This window comes from Triticum aestivum, chromosome 6D (genome assembly GCF_018294505.1).
Source record: "Triticum aestivum cultivar Chinese Spring chromosome 6D, IWGSC CS RefSeq v2.1, whole genome shotgun sequence".
Classification (NCBI taxonomy): Eukaryota; Viridiplantae; Streptophyta; class Magnoliopsida; order Poales; family Poaceae; genus Triticum; species Triticum aestivum.
This window is the reverse complement of record NC_057811.1, coordinates 256950980-256956979: the sequence shown is the minus strand read 5'-3', so window position 1 is coordinate 256956979 and position 6000 is coordinate 256950980.

The window sequence follows — 6000 nt, the reverse complement described above, 5'->3', positions numbered from 1 at the left end:
TATAGTAAATATTCCATTAATTTGGAATTGACCATAACACACTTGCAAATTATTCCAATGCCTTTGTTAACTTAATTCTGGGTCTCCAACCTTGCCATATATTCTTTAATCATATTCCGGAGCTCCACCAAAAACCCGAACATTTTTGGACCTTCCCAAACCTCACTTCCTATTCAAATCATTTGAATTTAAATGAAATGAATTTGAATTTAAATCTTTCAATCATGCCACTTCTATTTTTCCTGGATCAAACGCATTTTTGTAAGTCCGGAAAAATAATCCCCATGCCCAAACTCCACTCCAATCTCTCTCGACATTTCTTCTAAAACTTTTGTTTCTTTGAAATAGAGAGATATTTAGAGAGAGAGAGAGAGAAGAGGGCCAGCCAAACCTCCCCAGCCGGCCATCTAGGCCCATCCGCAGCCCAGCTCCTCCATGGCCCAATGCCCTGCTCGCCCCAACTCTTAACCCTAGCGAGCATCTCCCCTCTCCCTCTCGTTCCCTCTGCCCGCCGCCACACACACACGCACGCATCAAGCTAGGAGCTCCCTGCGCCCGATCCCCTCCTTCTTCCTTGCTTCGCCAGGGAGAGGAGCGAGACCCCGCGTCTGCAGCCATCGTCCTCCGCGCCCAGCAGGAGCGTCGCGCCCTCATCCCGTTTCCCTCTACTTTGCCTCTCCGTTGCATGGCCCGGCGCCAGTGCCGCTGCTGCTTCGTTCCCGTGCCGCCATGGCCCTCCTCGCGTCTCCCTTCCTTGTCCCACACCCGAGCTCCTGGAGCCCGAGCCGTCCCCGAGCGCCTCCTCCTTGCTGCTTCGTCTGTCGCCGAGCAGGAGCTCCGCCGCCTCGACTCCTGGTCCGGCCGCCATCGGCCGCTCCCTCGCCGACCTCCTGCCTCGTCCTCGATCCCGCGCCGCTCGTTGCCAGAAGCCAGCAGGAGAAGCCCCGCCTCTGCTCGAGGGCCCCGCGACATCCTCTGCTGCAGCTCCACCGGCCAGCGACCTCACCTGAACCTCGCCAGCGAGCAGCCCGCCAGGACAGGCTAGTCCCGCTCGGAACCAACCTCCTCCACGCGCCAAGTCCCACCACGGCCATCACCTCCCTGACGCCCTTGCTACTGCTGCTAGACCACCTCGGTGCCACCAGGGAGTGCCATGGCCTCCACCGAGACCCTTGGAATCATCAAGTCCGCCAAGTACCACAACATACGGCGCCCGAACGACTACCGCACCGAACGCCAAGTACAACTATGAACCCGAAGACCTCGGATGCATCAAGTTCCTCTACGACCCGTGTAGGACTACGTGATTTCACCAAGTACCCATCGGATGCGCCAAGTTCGACTACATGGACCACCAAGTTCCTCTACCGATGACTCTAACGACTACGAAACATGTACCACTAGCGTCGACCCGCGAAGACCCCGTGGACGTCAAGTTCCTTGTCGTGACCCCGAGCATAACATGAATGACTACTTCCTCTCCGACTTGTGAACCACTACTTCCACTACTTCCCTCAACAAACTTGATCCGTTTCAAAAGGCACGCTTCGAAGGTATAACCCGAGACGACGTCCGTGGAGCGAATGCTTTGTTGTATGAGATGCTCGCGTTTGCACCGTGTCCCAGTTGTGGCTTGCGCGTTCCTTGTTTCCATGCCACCGACATGTGGGACACCCGGTAATCAGGATCACCCCACCATCTTTTGCATGTTTCGCACATCCGCACACTTGCTCTTTTGCACCGGTATCTCAATGAGTTATCGGATCATCGGAAGGTTACCGTGGCACCATTTTCGTTATCGTTGGCGTGGCACCCTTTTCGTTCCACCACGGTAACAAATGCTTCATAACATGCTCATGTCCACGTTTTCATAAAATTGCTTAAACCTCGCATATGTCATCCGCATCATGATAACATTTAAAATGTTTAAAATTGTGTTTGCATTAAAATTGCTAAATGACATGAGGATTTTCCGGAATTATTGTTTGTTGTTCCGGCCTCATTTAAATTGCCTAGATAGTTAGTTTACTTATGCTTCACCTCTTGCCGTGTTAATCAACATTTAATATTGTTGGGTACATAACAGAGAGAACTAAACAATTGATGTGGTGTTTCGTCAATATGCAACTCGTTGCATATTGAGCTCCACTTAACTTGTAGTTTCGTTTGTGCACTTTGCCATGCCATGCCTCTTTAAACCGGACATGCATCATACTTGTTTGTGCATCATGCCATGTGTATGTGGTGGTAGTTTACTATGTTGTTTGTTTGTTTCCGGGTTGCTTCTCTCGTTAGCTTCGGTTTCGTTCCGGAGTTGTGAGGATTCATTCGACTACGTCCGGTTGTCTACTTCATGGACTCGTTCTTCTTCCTTGCGGGATCTCAGGCAAGATGACCATACCCTCGAAATCACTTCTATCTTTGCTTGCTAGTTGTTCGCTCTATTGCTATGTCGCGCTACCTACCACTTGCTTATCAAGCCTCCCAAATTTCCTTGAACCTCTAACCTCTGTCACCCTTCCTAGCAAACCGTTGTTTGGCTATGTTACCGCTTTTGCTCAGCCCCTCTTATAGCGTTGCTAGGTGTAGGTGAAGATGAAGATTGCTCCATGTTGGATTATGTTTATGTTGGGATATCACAATATCTCTTATATTTTAATGCATCTATATACTTGGTAAAGGGTGGAAGGCTCGGCCTTATGCCTGGTGTTTTGTTCCACTCTTGCCGCCCTAGTTTCCGTCATACCGGTGTTATGTTCCTTGATTTTGCGTCCCTTACGCGGTTGGGTGATTTCTGGGACCCCCTTGACAGTTCGCTTTGAATAAAACTCCTCCAGCAAGGCCCAACCTTGGTTTTACATTTGCCTCACCTAGCCTTTTTCCCTTGGGAGTCGCGCTCCCGAGGGTCATCTTATTTTACCCCCCCGGGCCAGTGCTCCTCGGAGTGTTGGTCCAAACTAGAGCCACTTGCAGCGCCACCTCGGGGAAACTTGAGGGCTGGTTTTAGTTGTACGTAGTGTTCATCCGGTGTGTCCTGAGAACGAGGTACGTGCGACTCCTATCGGGATTGTCGACACATCGGGCGGCTTTGCTGGTCTTGTTTTACCATTGTCGAAATGTCTTGTAAACCGGGATTCTGAGACTGATCGGGTCTTCCTGGGAGAAGGTTTATCCTTCGTTGACTGTGAGAGCTTATAATGGGCTAAGTTGGGACACCCCTGCAGGGTATTATCTTTCGAAAGCCGTGCCCGCGGTTATGAGGCAGATGGGAATTTGTTAATGTCCTGTTGTAGAGAACTTGTCACTTGACTTAATTAAAATACATCAACCGTGTGTGTAGCCGTGATGGTCTCTTTTCGGCGGAGTCCGGGAAGTGAACACGGTTTTTGGGTTATGTTTGACGTAAGTAGGAGTTCAGGATCACTTCTTGATCATTACTAGTTGACGACCATTCAGTTGCTCCTCTTCTCGCTCTTATTTGCGTATGTTAGCCACCATATATGCTTAGTGCTTGCTGCAGCTCCACCTCACTACCCCATCCTTTCCTATAAGCTTAAATAGTCTTGATCTCGCGGGTGTGAGATTGCTGAGTCCTCGTGACTCACAGATACTTCCAAAACAGTTGCAGGTGCCGACGATACCATTGCAGGTGACGCAACCGAGCTCAAGTGGGAGCTCGATGAAGCTCTTGTTCGTTGTGTTGTTTTGTTTCCTGTTGATCCGTAGAGGAGCCCAGTTGGGACGATCGGGGATCTAGCATTTGGGGTTATCTTATTTTCATTTGGATTTGACCGTAGTCGGTCTATATGTGGATTTTGGATGATGTATGAATTATATTTATGTATTGTGTGAAGTGGCGATTGTAAGCCAACTCTCGTTATCCCATTCTTATTCATTACATGGGATTGTGTGAAGATGACCCTTCTTGCGACAAAACCACAATGCGGTTATGCCTCTAAGTCGTGCCTCGACACGTGGGAGATATAGCCGCATCGTGGGCGTTACAAGTTGGTATCAGAGCCATCCCCGACTTAGGAGCCCCTTGCTTGATCGAATCACTGGCGTTGTTGAGTCTAGAACAAAAATGTTTTGAGTCTTAGGAGTATATATATCGGAGAGTAGGATTCTTTTTACTCCTCAGTCCCTTCGTCGCTCTGGTGAGGCCTCCTGACGTGGAAGTTTTGACTCTTCTCTCCTCAAATTTCACTAAAATTTCTTTTAGGATCACATGGGTATCTTAGAATCGTTCTGATGGTTTTGTGATGAGAACATTGTTCTTGTGCCTCCTGACATTTAGGGGTTGTGGCAGTGTCCTGGGGAGTTGAGCTCCAAGGTGTTGTCGTCACAATTTTATCATTGCAGTTCTGGAATACCTGAGTTTCGCCGACATCAAAAATCTCTTTTTTGCAGTTGTTGGTGAGATCACCTCGATGCCACCTAGTACTGGGGCGGGAGTTCGGGAGTATTGCCATAACTCGTATAACGGATGCTTTTCGAAGGTTGAGGTAAACGATTTCCGAAGATTTCTTGGTTATGTGTTGCCGGATGGATACAGCTGGATCTAGGTATTGTTAGTTTGGGTGATATATTTTGTGTCCCATGTATCCCAACACCTGATTGCATAACCAGAAAGTTTCGGGAGTTTATAAGTGGGAATTCAAGTAGCTCCTAGGATATCTTTCCGACAGATGCATGATATGAGATTGTTGTTCGACGTCTAGTGGTCTGCCTTTCCACGGTTGGTTTTACAGTGGTCTCATAGTGTCTTAAAGAGTCCTTGGCTATGCCGACTCGGGGACGCTTCGTATGTCATGTGCACTGCCTTGTACATGATGGTGCTGTACGATCGAGCCCGTGTGGGCCCCAGCACGAAAACTTCGGACGAAATCTCTATCATATGTTTGTTCCGGCTTATTCTGCAAGCCAATCCTTTGTTTTGTTTTGTTTTGTGGTATTCGAGTTGCTTCGAAGTCAAATGTTGATTCCATACCTTATTCTAAGTGGTGTTCTCATACTTCTATGTGAATACCAATCCTTCTTGATCATCGAGATTGTCATCCCAATTCTTTCCAACCGGCGTGCTTCTCTTCAAGTGCATCCAGTCATCCCAACATTCGAAAGATCAATTCTAAGTTTTTCTCAACGGTATCCGTTCCATCTACCCAAGTTGCCTTTGTTTTCCCGCCCTCCCACCCTTTTTCTTCAAGGACTCAGATTTCTTAATCAAGTATCCATCTTATAGATGGGAAGTCTCTCCATTCTTTTCCGTCAATGTTCTTATCCGGTGATTTCCCATGAAGATACTAACGGAGCTTCAAGTTTATCATTCTTTGTTCTCTTATCTTCCTCGGTGGTTTCAATGCAAGCTTTCGGTGTTGATCGTATCCTTTCATCGTTTCAAATGTTTTCTCATGCCGTTGCACCTCTTAATCTTTCACCTCTTGCTAGTCATGTTTATCTGGAGTGCTGAAGGTATCCCAGAGGATTCATGTTTCTATTCGTAATCCTTTCAAGCTATTTCGAGGTCTTACTTTATTCAAGCCATTTAATTCAACCGGTGCAATCTTTCTTTTAGATCGTTCAAGGTGCATCTGTTGAGTGGGCCCTAACCCACAGGTCTTTTCCCAGGATCTTACCTGACTCTTCTAATTTTTCCGGAGTTATTCTCAAATTCATTGCAAAGTTTGACGTAAGAATGAATTATCATTAGTCAAATGTCTTTCCCCAAGATCTTTCAAATTCTTTTCATTGTTGGTTCAATCTTTCTAATTTTCATTCCGGAGTGCCTCAACAATTCATGGTGGTGTTTCTCATCATCATTCTCAACATTTGAAGACCGAAGAAGAATTTCTCTTGAATCTTGGTCCGTTCTCTTGAAGATTCATGGTTCTTACTTGTTGCCATCCTCTCAAATTGTTTCCAATCGCGTAATTCTTTTCTTACCCATCCAGAGCATTTCAGAGTTGTTTTCATTTCTTGATCATCCAAAGGCCATCATTT